Here is a 16,899-nt window from a genome sequence, read left to right on the forward strand (position 1 = left end):
AGCCTTGGATTCGTGAACACAACAATCACAAACGGTGGCAGATGAAGACAGAAGAACCAACAACACGGAGAAGGAAACAAAGAAAGTCATTAATGATAACATACGGTCTGTTTATAATGGGAATGAATGAGTAAGCCACTTCAGCATCACCAACAACGCGGCTACACAAACCAACAGCTAATCCCATCAAAGACAAATAGTTACACTTTATCACTTTTTTTTAATTTCACTCAATCGATTTTGTTAGGTATACAATGATCTTTATGAACAATATGAACAATAAACTTTAGAATTAGCTTAATAAAATAAAAAAATATTCCACTCCCAAAATCCTAACACTAGAATAACTATCTCCCACATCTAGTAAATCGAACATCCAGTCATTGTTAACTGTACATGAGTAAATCGAATTAAAAAGAATAACCATCTAATTAAGAATCAACATAACCATCTGCATACCTATTAAATTGGACATCCGGCATATATTACTAGTAACTATTTAATCAAACCAGTTGCATAAGTATTATATTAATTATCCGCATACCTAATGAACTGAACATCTGCTTATTATTCGTCAATAACTACGTGTGAATGAGATGAATTATCGCTGGTGAATGACGATGGGGCATCACAAAGCGGTTCATCCAAGTTAGACTACATTTACATCCATGTGACGGTTATGCACGTATGAAAATGTAGCAACGTATGGCGCTAGATGCCGACGACACTACCACGCACGATGAGGCTGCGATGGGGCCTGCACGGTCGGCGGCGGGTGGGCAACGGGAAGGAGAATGCACGGGGCTGCTGCGATGCAATCTCACATCGCAACAGAGTGCAAACGGGACGAGGAGAGACTGGACGGTGGCATCGGACCGGACAGAGGAAAACTGCAGCGGCGCCGAAGTGATTTGGTTTAACTGTGTCAATTGTGATTTGGTTTAATTGCAAACTCTTATTTTTCAAAATTCAAAATCTGAAAATTAAAAATAATTAATTAATTAATCTGATTTATTATTTTAATTTTAACTTTTTTTTATTCCATTGTTCATTTGTTCACATTGTTTAGTATTTTCATTGTCTCCCTATATTTTTTCTTTCTTATCTCACTATAATAAGAAATAAATACAAAATTTTTAATGTGTTTATTAATTAATATGACTAAAATGTAGGACTGTTAAATGGCCAGTCCGGCCTATTTAGGTCCAATCTGTTTAAATTTGCAGGTTAAATAAGCTGACTCGTTTAAGTCCGTTTTATTTACAGGTCATAATTTTTCAGCCCGGACGGTTTATGGTCAGTTTGATGGATTAAATAAGCGAGTTTGTTTGTCCCTTTATTTTTATTTCTTTGGAAAAATATTTTGACAAAAAATATGACTTTTAGGTCAAAAACTTTAAACAAACAGTATTTTTTGTTGATAAATCGAATTTTTGGATTGGATTCAGAGAAATATTGGCTAACAATGCTATTTTTTAAGAAAAATGTAAAGAATAAATAGATCACTTGTTTAACCTGTTATTTTTTTGGGTTAATTGGACTCAACCCATATAACCCGAAATTTAAATAGGCTTAATTTTAAGAACAAAACGCATCTGTTTAAATGAGTAAACAGCCTGACCTAATAAATTTAGCACATTTTGATGGTCCTAATAAAATGGTCACGATCTTTGACTTAATGTACAAAGTGTGTCCAAACTTTTATATGCCATAAAGAACATATATCTAGAAAGTGTACTATAATTTTTAGAAGATGACAATGCTTAACTTGCTAATTGATCATTAATAAAAAAAATAAAAAATAATTAATTTTAATCTGAACAAAGCCATGCTATAGAAAAAATATTTTCTTTTTATATCCAAATAATTCAACAAATAATGATATATTGACACCATTAAATATATGACAATACCACTTGATTAATTACTGGTTCTAGTCCACACATCAAGTCATTGACACATGAAACCCAAGACTTTTAAAATCACCATAAAAAATAAATTGAAGTTCAAGAAAAACAATTCTTATATCATTCCGAAGTTTTTTTTACAACTCTTTAACTAAAAACACTACTCTCAATGGAAGAAATTTTATGGGAGGTTAAAATTGCTAGTTTTTTCTCAACTTTAATCTTCTCATCATGCAAACACTACCAATAGGAATCAAGATGTAAAACCAAAATAAATTCATGACCTGTTTTGAGGGTTACCTGAAACTGTAGGTCGATTTCGGACGAAATTTTCTGTGTGCTGATCGGAGCTGTTGTGTCCGACTTGATGATGGTGACTGGAGCCGCCGTATTCGACTTGTTGGACTTGGTGGTGGTGCTGATCCTTTGTCCCCGGAGGGTGGGGGGTACCTGCAAGAGACTCCGATGCTTAAGTTAGCAAGGGTATTAAGCAGGTATTGAGTAGAATTAGAGTATGAGTTATACCTGGGTGCTTCAGTGTATTTATAATGGTGAGATGTGACCTTCTTTAGATAAGATAAGTTATCTTATCTTTTGTCGAGGTCAGCTTATCTTCCATGGAACCGCCCTTACCTCTATAGGCTTGGGCTGCCTTTGGATCGGGGTCGTATTCCTTGAGTTGGGCCCTTCTTTGGGCTTTCCTGTTGATTTGGCCGAGTTCTTTACGAAGAAGTCGGTCCGCTTGACCTAAAGAGGTCGGTCGCTTTGCTACTGAACATCCCGGCTCGGACAGCTTGACCCAGGGTATGAACAGTGCCCCTACTTGAGCTCGGTCTTCTTTTTTGAGGTCGAGTCCTTGACTTCGGTCCTTCTCTAGTGAAGCCGAACTCAAGCATTTTGTCGATTCCTTTGTAGAAGCTTTTTGAATGTGGAACATTTTTCTCTAAAAGCGTGTGCTTTTATATCAGCGCTTTGGGAACGTGCGAGGGTTTAATACCTTCATTAATTGGTATTAATTGCCCCATTTTTTCTTGTGGCCTTTTATTCTGAATTTGTGATCAGAAAACGGTTTCCCTTCTTCGCTCCTCTTCGTAACTTCTCCCTTCGTTCTCTCGCTCTCTGTCTTTCGCCCACATTTTGCTTTTCTTGCGTTGCGGCGTCGTTCAGTGATCGGTGATTCCGTCTCTCCATCTCCAACTTTTCTGAAGCTTCCTGCTTTTTTCCAGGTTGGTTCCATTTTCTTTTCATTTTGCTTTGTCTTTAATTCTCTGGTAAATTGTTGATATTTGCTTGAATGTCGAAAAAGTTTGAACCTTTCTTATGGTCTTGTGTTTTCTTGTCGCTGTAATGTGTTTTTTCTTCTTCGCGTATTCCTGGTGTTTCTTCTTTGCGATTTTCCAGGGGTTTGCATGTTCTATTGTTGCTTCTGGCTGTTATTTTTGGAAAAACTGTCTCTTGCTCCTTAATTTCAAAAGATCCTTGTTACTGTACCTTTGTGGGAGATAATGATACCTATAGTTTGCTTTTTGCTTGGAGTGCATTTTCTTGACTTTCTCTTGATACTTTTTAGGGTTTTTGCTTGAGTCTGCAAAAGGTTGTGTTTTTGACGATTTTCTGCTTGGTGTTGTTGACAATGCTCGTTGCTGGTAGACTGTAGAAAGATAGTGGCTTTAATGATTTTTGTGTTTCTACTTTTCTTTTTCGAAATGCTTTGTTTGTTTGAAGTCTTCTTTTCTTGTTTGAGAGATGCTGGGATACGTCCTGTAGATTTTTCCTGAAAACTTTGCTTTGTTACTGCCTCCAAAGGATGTCCCAGGACTTTGGTTTGAGTCTTGGGGTTTTCCTTTTCTGTTTGTTCGCCTGTGTCGTATTAATCGAGTTGTTTTGTCCTTCGTTCGAGATGTTTTTAGTAATCCCATCTTCTTTTCTTATTGTAGGATTAGTTAGCCTCATGTCTTCTCGCAATAACATTGTAGAGATGTCTTCTAGAGTTCCCGAGGGGATGTCCGATTGGCTGGACTCCCTTGTCTTGATGTGTGTCTCTGTTGTGGATGCTGAATTTTGCGTAGAGCTGAGGAATCGTCATAGGATCTGTGGTAATAGTGCCCGGGAGAGGGATTATGAGCTTGTCGCTCCTGATTCTGATGAAAGGGTTTGTTTTCCTACCCCATCGAGGGAGAGCGTCCCTTCTTCTATGCCTATGAATATTTCTTCAATCAGTTGGACATTACTTTTCCTTTTACTGCTTTCAAGACCGACCTGTTGTGGTCGTGTAACATTGTCCCATCCTAGCTTCACCCGAATTCCTGGGGTTTTGTCAAGATCTTTCAGCTACTTTGCTAAGAGTTAGGTGTAACACCTTCTCAGTCTCTTTTCCTTTATCTGTTTGTTTCTACCAAGCCTGGTGGTTCTTCCAAAAAGAAAGCTTCCTGGGTTTCTTTCAGGTCTGCCCAGGGCCATAAAGTTTTCGCCATGTATGACGAGTCCTTTAAGGATTTTAAGAATTACTTCTTTAGAGTTCGTGCTGTCGAGGGGGCCCGCCCCTTTTTTTTTGATGAAAATGATGAGCCTTCTTTCCCTCTAGAGTGGCAGAAGGATGTGAGAGTGTCTCTGTATACATCGGAGATGCTTGACGAGGTTGAGCGTGCTTTTGTTGTTGTTCTTGAGGATTTATGGGGGGAACCACCCCATCTTAATACAAAAAGGTTTTTGAATGACCCGTCCTTGGTTCGGACTATTTTGGGTACTTGTCTGACTTGTTTCTGTATTTGTTTTCTTAGTTTTTCTTCCTCTTCTTGTGATTGTAACCCTTTACTATGGCTGATTCTGTATTTGCAGAGATGTCAAAAAACAATGACTCCATGAAGGCCTTCAAAAAGGCAAAGAAGGCAACTGCTACTCAAAATATCTCGGCCAAGGTGGCCAGAGAGGGATCTTCTCAGGTTCCAGTGAAACCTCCTGTGCCGAGTTCTCCCGGGCTGAGGAAAGCAATTTCTATTCCTCGGGTTCGTCTCGTCGATCCTCTACAGACTTCTGCCGCTGCTTCTGGTGCTTCTCCTAGTAAGAAGCAAAAACCAATTGAGCCTTTCAACCTTGATGCTCCTAACTTTGATGCGGTCGAGTTTGTAGATCAACAAATCGGTCCTTATGGTGTCCTCCCTATGGATGACGTGTCACTTCTTCATCATTTTGATTATATAACTCGAAGTAGTATCAAGATGGCACACATGGGAGTGGCCCTGTATCGAACTGCTCAAAGTCTTCCTCTCCATGCCACCAAAGCTTTTATGGAGGAGGCCAAACGGGAGTTTGATTGGATAAAAGGCTTGAAGGAGGAGCTTGAAGTGAAGGTGGCCAAGTTGGAAAATAATCTGGAGAATGAGAAGGCGAGTTCCCTCTCTTTGGCTGCCTCTGTGAGGCTGGCTGAAGACACGACACTGAGGCATAAGGATAGCTATGTCACATCTTATCGGGAGGGAATGCGTTTGAAGGAGGAGTTGGAGAACATCCGAGCTGATTACTCCGAGCTCCAGGGTCATCTTGTTGGCAGTGTAACTGCTGCCTATGAGAACCTGAAGGAGCAGGTTCGGGTTATTGCTCCTGAGGCCGATCTTACTCTCTTCAGCCTGGACAATGTTGTGAGGGATGGTAAAATTGTCCCTGATGACCAGGATGATGATGATGTTGAACCTCCCCCAGCGCCTTCTATCAAGGTGTTGACCTCCTCGGTTCCTCTAGTTATGTCTGATCCAGATTGTCAGATTCTGAACCGGGATGATGGAACTGTAGATGCTGTGCCTATTCAGACTCGCCTTCCTTCTCCCCGTACTGATGCTGCCGGGAAGGCTCCCGATCTTTGCTTATCTTCTTTTTAAGTATTTGTGTAAATAGCCCGGTTTGTGGGCTTTTGAACTGTTTATTGTTTTGTTTAACTGCTGACGCTTTTTAGTTGCCTGCTTGGCAAATTTTACTTTGAAAAACAAAAGTAGCTTTCTGAGGTAGATTTTGGTGGCCTCTTGAAGCTTTATTATACTATGCTTTTATTGCGCTTTAACATGGTATCTCTTCTGGTTTCTGAGAGTGTTGGAATCTTGCTGCTTGACCTCTTCGGATTGCTTTTGTACTTATTGTTTGTAACTTGGATCCTTTGAGGCCGTGACTATGTGGGTCCGACTTGTTTCTCAGTTTTCTCGCTTTTGCTTGTATTTTTAGCGCCCCATAACCGATTTCTTTGTGTTGGTCCCCTTCTAAGTTATTTTTGTAATCCTATTTTTTGGACTTTTGTCAGGTCTCTTTCAGGGATTACTTTTATAACTTGTCTTGTAGGAGACCGACTTCGTTAGGTCGATCTCTTCTAAGTTATTTTTGTAATCCTCTTTCTTGGACCTTTGTCAGGTCTCTTTCAGGGATTACTTTTATAACTTGTCTTGTAGGAGATCGACTTCGTTAGGTCGATCTCTTCTAAGTTATTTTTGTAATCTTCTTTCTTGGACCTTTGTCAGGTCTCTTTCAGGGATTACTTTTATAACTTGTCTTGTAGGAGACTGGCTTTGTTAGGTCGATCTCTTTCTAAGTTATTTTTGTAATCCTCTTTCTTGGACCTTTGTCAAGTCTCTTTCAGGTATTACTTTTTATAACTTGTCTTGTAGGAGACCAACTTCGTTAGATCGATCTCTTCTAAGTTACTTTTGTAATCCTCTTTCTTGGACCTTTGTCAGGTCTCTTTCAGGGATTGCTTTTATAACTTGTCTTGTAGGAGACCAACTTCGTTAGGTCGATCTCTTCTAAGTTATTTTTGTAATCCTCTTTCTTGGACCTTTGTCAGGTCTCTTTCAGGGATTACTTTTATAACTTGTCTTGTAGGAGACCAACTTCGTTAGGTCGATCTCTTCTAAGTTATTTTTCTAATCCTCTTTCTTGGACTTTTGTCAAGTCTCTTTCAGGGATTACTTTTATAACTTGTCTTGTAGGAGACCGACTTCGTTAGGTCGATCTCTTCTAAGTTATTTTTGTAATCCTCTTTCTTGGACATTTGTCAGGTCTCTTTCAGGGATTACTTTTATAACTTGTCTTGTAGGAGACCGACTTCGTTAGGTCGATCTCTTCTAAGTTATTTTTGTAATCCTCTTTCTTGGACTTTTGTCAGGTCTCTTTCAGGGATTACTTTTATAACTTGTATTGTAGGAGACCAACTGATCTCTTCTAAGTTATAGCAATTCCTCTTTAATAGGGTTGGCCAGACCTCTTTCTAGGGATTTGCTGATAACTTGGGTTGACTTGGTCCGATTTTTTTAGTGTCGGCTAGTCTTTTTAAGTTATTATATAGCAATCCATAAGACCTCGTCAGGTTCTTTTTGGGATCACTTTTGATTACTTCTTGCATTATTCTGTGTTCATCTTTGCCGATTTGTAGATGGTGGTTTCTGTCCTGGTTTGATCATCCGTTAGGTGAATCGCATTTTCACCTTTGTAGGACGATCATTCCTATCGAGATCGTACAGTGAATCTGTTCTTCACTTTCTGTCGATCTATTGCTTTATAATCGGACGATGAATGCTTCAGATTAATGCGTCTTGGGAATTTGTAGAATATCTGAAATATATTTTATTCAAAGAAAGTGCAAATATATACATGCGGGAGTTTTTCGTACCCTTAAGTTGGATTAAATCTCAGTCTTGATGCCTCATTAAAAAACCTTTTCAGGAAAAAGATTGCATCTTGTGATGAGATATTTTACCTTTCCTAGCTATAGTACCTTCTTAGGTTACAGGCGTGCCATGATCTGGGGAATTCTCGTCCCTCGAGTTCGGACAGTTTGTAGTAGCCCTTCCCAAGTACTTCTTTGACTCGGTAGGGTCCTTTCCAGTTGGCTACCAGCTTTCTTTCTCCGGGTCGAGTTGTTCCAATATCATTTTGGATTAAGATAAGATCGTTCTCAGTGAAACCTCTTGGCACTACCTTTTGATTATACCTGGAAGCCATTCACCGCTTTAGTGCTTCTTCTCTGATCCGAGCTCTTTCTTGGATTTTCGGAAGTAGGTTGAGCTCTTCTCTTTGAAGTTGAGAGTTGGTTTGTTCATTGTAGTGGAATACTCGGGGAGACCCTTCCTCGACTTCTATTGGAATCATTGCCTCCACTCCGTATGCAAATCGAAATGGTGATTCGTTCATAGTAGAATGGGGGTTGTTCGATACGCCTATAGGACTTGTGGAAGTTCCTCGGCCCAAGCTCCCTTTGCTTCTTGCAGTCTCCATTTCAGCCCGACTAATTTGACTTTGTTGGCCGCTTCGGCTTGTCCATTGGCTTGGGGATGTTCGACGGAGGTGAACTGGTGTTTTATATTCAAGTCGGCCACTAGTTTTCTGAAGCCTGCATCTGTGAATTGGGTGCCATTGTCTGTGGCGATGGAATATGGGACCCCGAACCTTGTAATGATGTTCCTATATAGGAATTTCTGGCTTCTTTGAGTAGTGGCGTTGGCTAGGGGTTCTGCCTCGATCCATTTTGTGAAATAGTCTACCCCTACTATTAGGAATTTGGCTTGTCCTGATCCCTGGGGAAAGGATCCGAGAAGATCGAGTCCCCACTTTGCAAATGGCCAGGGTGAGGTCACGCTGATGAGCTTTTCCGGTGGGACAATGTGAAAGTTGGCATGCTTCTGACATGGTGGACATGTCTTTACAAATTCTGTAGCTTCCTTTCGTAGAGTTGGCCAATAGAATCCCGCTCGGAGTACCTTTTTGGTGAGAGCTTGCGCTCCAAGATGATTGCCACAAATGCCGCTGTGTACTTCCTCCAAGACTCCCTTTGTATTGGAGGTCGGTACGCATTTTAACAATGGTACTGAGATCCCTCTTTTGTATAGGGTTTTGTTTATGATAGTGTAGTATTGTGCCTCCATTTTTAACCTCTTTGCCTCATTTTCATCTGTAGGGAGCGCTTCCGTTTTGAGGTAGTGCTTTATGGGGGTCATCCATCCTTGATCCCGACCTGTTATGGCTAGGACTTTTTCTTCTTCCGATATTGACGGGTTCTGTAGTATTTCCTAGATGAGGCTTCTATTGTTGCCCCTTGGTTTGGTACTGGCTAGTTTTGAAAGTGCGTCAGCTCGGGCATTTTGCTCGCGGGGTATGTGGTAGATCCTATATTCCCCGAGTTGTCCGAGCTCTTCCTTGGTTTTATCCAAATATTTTTTCATGGTAGGGTCTTTCGCATGGTAGCTCCCTGTTATTTGTGAGGTAACGACTTGTGAATCGCTGTAGATGTTGAGTTTCTGAGCTCCAACCTCCCTAGCCAGCTTCAAACCAGCTAATAACGCTTCGTATTCCGTCTGGTTGTTTGAGGCCGAGAATCCGAATTTGAGGGAAAGCTCAAGTTGGGTTCCTTGGTTGCTTTCGATTATCACACCTGCACCGCTTCCGGTTTTATTCGAGGAACCATCCACGTATATATTCCACTCTATGGGGATCTCCGGGGTGTCTGTGAATTCTGCAATGAAGTCAGCTAGGTATTGTGACTTAATGGCTGTCTGCGCCTCGTATTGGAGGTCAAACTCGGACAATTCGATTGCTCATTGTAGGATTCTTCCTGCTAGATCTGTTTTCTGTAATATCCCCTTTATGGGCTGGTTGGTCCGAACCTTAATGGTATGAGCTTGGAAGTACGGGCGAAGTCGTCGGGATGTTAGTATGAGAGCGTAGGCAAACTTCTCTATTTTCTGGTAGTTCAGCTCTGACCCCTGTAATGCTTTACTAATGAAGTAGACGGGTTGTTGCCCACCCTCGTCTTCTCTAATTAGTGCTGAGGCTATTGCCCGACTTCCTACTGCGAGGTATAATATGAGTGGTTCTCCTTCTCGTGGTCGAGATAGGATAGGTGGCCGTCCCAAAAATTCTTTGAAGTCTTGGAAGGCTTGCTCGCATTCCGTTGTCCACTCGAAGTTTTTTCCCTTCCTTAAAGTAGCGTAGAAAGGGAGGGATCTTATCGCTGACCCTGCTAGGAATCTGGACAAGACCGCCAATCTCCCATTGAGTTGTTGTACCTCTTTGACGCAGGTTGGGCTCTTCATATTGAGTATGGCCTGGCATTTATCTGGATTTACCTCGATTCCTCTTTGTGTGAGCATAAAGCCCAAGAACTTACCTGCTTCCACTGCGAAGGTGCATTTAGCCGGGTTAAGTCGCATGCCATGCTTCCGTATGGTGTCGAACACTTGAACCAAGTCGGACAGTAATGTCTCTTCACTTTTGTGTCTTTATCAATATGTCATCCACGTAGACCTCCATGATTTTTCCGATGTGGTCTGAGAAGACCTTATTCATTAGCCTTTGATAAGTAGCTCCCGCGTTATTAAGGCCGAAAGGCATTACGATGTAGCAATAGTTTGCTTTGGGTGTTAGAAACGAGGTTTTTTCTTGATCCGGTGGATACATTGGGATCTGGTTGTACCCTGAGTATGCGTCCATAAACGAGAGATATTTATATCCCGATGAGGCATCTACTAGAGCGTCGATGCTTGGGAGTGGATAAGGATCTTTTGGGCAGGCTTTGTTGAGGTCGGTGTAGTCGGTGCACATTCGCCACTTCTCATTTGACTTTCTCACCAAGACGACGTTTGCTAGCCATAGTGGGTACTTAACTTCTCTTATGAATCCTGCCTCTAGCAGTGCTTGCACCTATTCTGCCACAACCTGAGACTGTTCTAGCCCGAGTTTTCTTCGTCTTTGTTGTACCGGCCGGGATCCCGGATAGACTGCCAACTTGTGGCTCATCAGTTTGGGATCTATGCCTAGCATGTCGGCGGCTTTCCATGCGAAGAGATCAACATTATGTCGTAGGAACTGTATGAGTGATTCCTTTGCGTCTCCTTTCAGGATTGTGCCAATATTAGTTGTCTTATCCGAGGTGTCTCCGATTTGAACTTTCTCTACTTCACCTTCGGGCTATGGACGGAGTTCTTCTTGTCTCTGAACTCCACCAAGTTCGATTGTGTGGAACTCTTCTCCTTCGCCTCTGAGGTTTAGACTTTTGTTACAACAGCGACGCGCCATCCTTTGATATGCTTTTATTGTAGCTATCCCTTCTACAGTTGGGAATTTCATACATAGATGTGGAGTTGAAACTATTGCGCCGAGTTGGTTTAACGTTGTTCGACCTATTAAGGCATTGTAGGCTGAGCTTACGTTGACCACGATGTAGTCTATCTTGAGTGTTCTGGATTGGTTCCCCTTTCCAAAGGTTGTATGTAGCGATACGTATCCCAGTGGTTGTACTGGGGTATCCCCAAGTCCAAACAGGCTGTTCGGGTATGCTCTTAGCTCTTTTTCTTCTAAGCCGAGCTTGTCGAGGGCAGTTTTGAATAAAATGTCGGCGGAGCTTCCTTGGTCAATTAATTTACGGTGGAGGTTGGCGTTTGCCAGTATGATAGTGATGACCATGGGATCGTCGTGTCCTGAGATGATTCCGGATGCGTCTTCTTTGGTAAATGTAATTGCTGGGATGTCTGGTGCCTCCTTCTTTCCTTCGACATGGTATACTTCTTTGAGGTGTCGCTTGCGAGATGATTTGGAGATTCCTCCTCCCGCAAATCCGCCGTGTATCATGTGGACGTGTCTTTCCGGTGTGCGAGGTGATCGTTCAAATGGTCCGACATCTTCATCCCTTCTTCTTTTTCTTGGCTCTTCATCCCGGTTGGCCAAAAACCGATCTAGTTTTTCTTCTCTTACTAATTTTTCTATGACATTTTTCAAGTCGAAGTATTCGTTGGTTGAATGTCCTCGGACTCGATAATACTCACAGTATTCGTTCCGATTTCCTCCTCCTCTTTTGCCTTTGAGTGGCCGAGCTAGGGGTATTTTTTCCGTATGGTAGACTTCTTTATAAACATCTACCAAGGATACCCTAAGAGGGGTGTAGTTATGATATTTTTTATTTTCTCCCCGGAGCGATCTTTCTTTTTCTTGGATTCTTTATTTTTGTCTCGGTAGGCGGAATCGAACCTCGAGGCTTCCCCAAGTCGTGAATTCCCCTCCACGTTGATGTACTTCTGCGCCCGTTCTTGTACTTCGTCCAGGGATGCAGGATATTTCTTAGATATAGATTGGCTAAAAGGTCCTTCTCGTAGGCCATTTATGAGGCCCATAATGGCAGCTTCTGTTGGTAGACTTTGTATGTCCATGCATGTTTTGTTGAATCTTTCTATGTAGTTACGAAGACTTTCCCGATCTCCTTGCTTGATCCCTAGTAGGCTGGGGGCGTGTTTAGCCTTATCTTTTAGTATGGAAAATCTGGCTAGGAATTTTTTGGCCAGGTCGTCGAAGCTCGAGATGGACTTTGGAGGTAGGCTGTCGAACCATCTAATGACTGTCTTGGTAAGAGTTGTTGGAAAGGCTTTGCAGCGAACTGCATCCGAGGCGTCAGTGAGGTACATTCTACTTCTGAAATTGCTGAGGTGATGGTTGGGGTCTAAAGTGCCGTCGTACAGAGTCATATTCGGAAGTTTGAAGTCCTTTGGGATTTTGGTCTTCATGATTTTCCTGGTGAATGGATCTTGATCCTTGCGAGAGCTATCCTCTGGAGTGGATCGAGTAGCTTTGGTTTTGAGATCGGCTTCAAGTTTTAGAGGCTTATCTTCTAATTCCCGGTGTCGCCTTATTTCCCGATGTAGATCCTCTTCTTTTTCGCGTTGATGTTGGGCTTCTTTCTCGAGTTGCTTTAATCGATCTTGAAGCACCTCTATGGCTCCTGTGTTTGGAGAATCCTTTTCGTTGTTAAGTTGAGGAGTATCCTTTGGTGTAGTGTCCGCGTTTTTGTGCGGCATTCTATCCTCTAGATCTGAGTCGTGGTCATTGTCATGGTCGTCCTCTATAGTGATGGGATGACTTCCAGATTCCCCGGCAACGGCGCCAATATTCCGAGGGTTACTTGAAACTGTAGGTCGATCTCGGACAAGATCTTCTGTGCTGATCGAAGTTGTTATGTCTGACTTGATGATGGTGGATGGAGCCGCCGTGTCCTACTTGTTGGACTTGGTGGTGGTGCTGATCCTTCGTCCCCGGAGGGTGGGGGGTACCTGTAAGGGACTCCGATGCTAAAGTTAGCAAGGGTATTAAGCAGGTATTGAGTAGAATCAGAGTATGAGTTATACCTGGGTGCTCCAGTGTATTTATAATGGTGAGATGTGACCTTCTTTGGATAAGATAAGTTGGTTATCTTATCTTATCTTATCTTTTGTCGAGGTCAGCTTATCTTCCATGGAACCGTCCTTACCTCTATAGGCTTGGGCTGCCTTTGGATCGAGGTCGTATTCCTTGAGTTGGGCCCTTCTTTGGGCTTTCCTGTCGATTTGGCCGAGTTCTTTACGAAGAAGTCGGTCCGCTTGACCTAAAGAGGTCGGTCGCTTTGCTACTAAACATCCCGGCTCAGACAGCTCAACCCAGGGTATGAACATAACCTAACAGAAAAAAAAGTATATCGTCATGAAATGAAGTAAAGATATAAATCCAATAGAAAGCTAACCAAAAGAATTCAAATCTTTAATACTAGAATAAAATTTTTACATTGTAATGAAAGTGAATAGCATTTTGGAGAAAGAAAATTAAAGTAATGTTCATTGGTACTAATTGGCAATACACATTTAAAGAAAAATTATTGTATCCTAATATTATTGACAATACGCATTCTTAGAAGCAGAAGGAGATGCCTTGTACCAAATCAACAATGCTACACAGAAGGAGGCCATAACTTCTAGAAGGGATTTAGAGATTATAATGTTGCTACACACACTCAGTAAATTAATCTTTAAAGACCTATATTATAGAGAAAAATAGTAAATCATCTATAAATGATGAGCAATTTTTTCATCCAAAAGAATCAATGAAAAATGAAAGAGAGAGAGTAACTGATTTTTTATGGAGCATTGTTAATTAAAAAAAATATTAGAGCAACGGCAACAATGACGCAGAGAGAAAGAGTGACGGTGGCATGGCAATAGAGCAACAGCTGCACAACAGCAGTGGAGTGACAGTGGTGTAAGCAAGAGGAGCGACAATAGTGCGAGCGTGAGGACCAATGGTGGCATGGCAACAATAGAGCGACAACGGCGTGAGCAAGAGGAGTGGCGACAGTGTAACCGTAACAGAGTGCCAGCTATAGTAGAGAATGAGGATTGATGTGCGAGGTAAATTTAGGGTAAGATGAGGGTTATGCTAGTGAAATGGTGAATTTGAGGGAAAGGAGGGAGACGTGGGAAGTGTGCAGGGGTTATTTTTTTAACTTATAAAAATTGACGACTCATTTGTCGATTTTAATTTGAAAAAAAAAACAATTTAAGGGTCTATTTTATACATTAAATCTACACCATTCATTTGATTTTTGAAAAAGGATCTTTTCATTCAAATTTATCGACAGTAAGACGGTGTCGATATTTTAAAAACTAAAATAGATGTCATGTTCATCGATTTAAAAAAAAAGTATTCTCCATCCATGGTTCGTCTACAATATAAGAATAATAGGAGAATAATTTTAATATCATCAAAATAATTGACGCCTTGACTATCAATTTTAATATTTTATTTTTAATTAATTATTTTTTTTAACTGTATTGACAATAAACTATCAAAAAATATTAATGAAAAGATTGACCGTCGATTTTTAGCGTCGAAAAATACACTATTCTTTGTAGTGACGTAGCTGTCGGTGGTGAATTCAGCGATGGTGACACCGATGAGGTCATTGACTTTGAAGATCTTCTTCTAGTGAGAAGAGATCTCGGAATTGGTCTTGTTTGACGCATGCCAAAACAATGTGTGTTTTGGATCAGAGACCATCAATTGCGGTGAAACGCTGCTTCACTGCCTCTATTGAATATTCAATTTGAAAGAACTTCTCAGTCTTAAATTAGGGTTTGAATAGGCCAAAAATAATTATAGAGAGAATAATTTTAGAATTTAATGTATTTTTTTACGAAATCAACAAAAATTTAATTATTGAATATTTTTATCAAAAAAAATTATTTTTAATAGGTATAAAATTAGTTTAAATTTTTCATGATTAATTTTATCAGCGCCCAAATTTTTAATAGTAAAAAATAGTGATTTACTTTTGAATAAGTATCAATTATATATTTATTTATTTAGTGATAATCCAATTTTATCTATCTATTCAATTTTAAACATTAAAATGAATTGTTTATTATTTTTTTAATATGTGTGATTTTTGCTTTTGGATAATTATTTTTAAGCGGAAAGAAGATAACAAACGGTTTTTTAAGTGAATTTATCAAGCTGTATTTACTATTTAACACGTAATATCAATTCATGTTTGATCATATATTTTATTATATAGTGATAAAATATTTGACTACTCTTAAGAATTTTAATTGGATGACGATAGTAGTCCCAATCGGTATACTAAAACTTAACTAATTTGACAATAACATTACAAAATATCTTAGACAAAATAATCACAAAAATTAACTTTGAATATTAAACAATATTAATTTATGTTTTTTTAAAAGATGCGTGCATCACTTTTATCAAAAGGCCTTATTGCCCGAGTTGATCTTTTTTATGTCATTGGACGTATAATGAAACTTCAAAGGAAAAGAAAGCTTGACCCTTAAAAAAGGGAAAAGAAATATGTGTTCATTTTGAACAAAAAATTAATTAATTAATTAATTTCTTAATCACGTTTGCATAGATATTTTTGTTCTTTGGAATATTGCGTCTTTCAAATGCTTTTCGGTCCGGTTTTCTTTGGCCACCGAAATGTATGGTTCGTTTAATCCATTGCCGCTATTTATTGACCAAATACCCAGAATTAAATTTTTAATTACCATGTTAAACAGACATGTTTAATGTTTTCGGGAAGAAAGTCTAAAGATCTTAAAGCCTTAAAGGTACATGAAATTAGAATGAGAATACATTTGGAAAAATAATAAGTTATACGGCAATAATTAGTTAACATACATTTTGAACGTGTAATGTTTTTAATTTTTGGAAGTACAAAATATTTTGTCGGTGGATAAATTAGCTAGCTTCAAAATATAGGAAAATCGCTTAGGTTTATTTAGCAAAAGTGGAATTTTATTTCTTATTTTAAATTCTATCTGGTTAGAATATATTTAAAATATTATATATTAATATAATATTTAAATATATTTTGTATTGATTTTATATTTATTTAATTTGATATTATATTAATTTCATCATTATAATTAAATTAAATTTTTGATTTACAAATAACTAAATTTCTATAATAATTTTTTAAATTCACAACTTTTATTATTTTAATCTTTTAAATCCAAAACTCAATATACTGACTTTTAAATTTTTGTTCTAGACAGTTGACTCTAACTTGTTATGTTGAATACATGTGATTAAATATCATTGTTTCATTTTGGCATTTAGACAAGGTAAAAATGCATGTCGTTTTAAAAAATGAAGGAAGATAAAATAATTTGTATATCATATACATTTTTTTTTGTTTTGTTTAAGTACCAAATCAAAATAATACTAATTAATTCTGTGTTTAGCATAATAAGTCAGAACATACTTAACATTTCGTTTGTTGACTCAATACAAAAAAAAACTCTAAAGACCAATATGATATTTTGAACTGGATCTTAAATATCAATATAATGAATTTTAGATTTAAGAAATTAAATCAATAAGAATTATAAAATTCATAGATCATTTTAAAAATAAACAACTTTATATTATATATTCCATAACAAAAAAATTTAATATTTATTATTCTAACCTTTTGCATCAAGTCCTACAAATAATATTAGAAGTTAAAGCAAAGAAGCAAACTTTTAAAATTTACCCATAATTATATAAGGAAGCATTTTAACTTTGGTATTTGAAGCAGATACATACTAATAATATGGCTTGGGTCTAAAGTGGCAAACGGGTGTATCCATCCTCCTTTTTCCACAAAACGCGTTTATAAATACATATATAATTAATTCTTTGAATTGGCCTCTCAACT

This window comes from Arachis duranensis, chromosome 2, assembly GCF_000817695.3.
Source record: "Arachis duranensis cultivar V14167 chromosome 2, aradu.V14167.gnm2.J7QH, whole genome shotgun sequence".
Classification (NCBI taxonomy): domain Eukaryota; kingdom Viridiplantae; phylum Streptophyta; class Magnoliopsida; order Fabales; family Fabaceae; genus Arachis; species Arachis duranensis.